The sequence below is a fragment of the Octopus bimaculoides genome, chromosome 3 (assembly GCF_001194135.2).
Source record: "Octopus bimaculoides isolate UCB-OBI-ISO-001 chromosome 3, ASM119413v2, whole genome shotgun sequence".
Taxonomy (NCBI): domain Eukaryota; kingdom Metazoa; phylum Mollusca; class Cephalopoda; order Octopoda; family Octopodidae; genus Octopus; species Octopus bimaculoides.
Genome location: NC_068983.1, coordinates 60,047,360 through 60,047,661, shown reverse-complemented (window position 1 = coordinate 60,047,661; position 302 = coordinate 60,047,360).

Sequence of the window (302 nt, the reverse complement as noted above, 5' to 3'; positions counted from 1 at the left end):
TATATATATATATATATACACACACATACACACACACACACACACACACACACACACATACATACATATATATATAGATAGATATATAGATAAAAATATACATGCATATAAATATATATACATACATACAAACACACACACACACACAAAATAGATTTTATCGGAATGCCATTATATTCATTTTGCTCACAAACAACAAAACTTGAAGTTATTTTGTTTCCAATTTTTGTCAACCTTTTTCTACAATAAATGTCTAATATTTTAATATTCACTTCCAAAAAAAAAAAAAAAAAAAAAAAAAA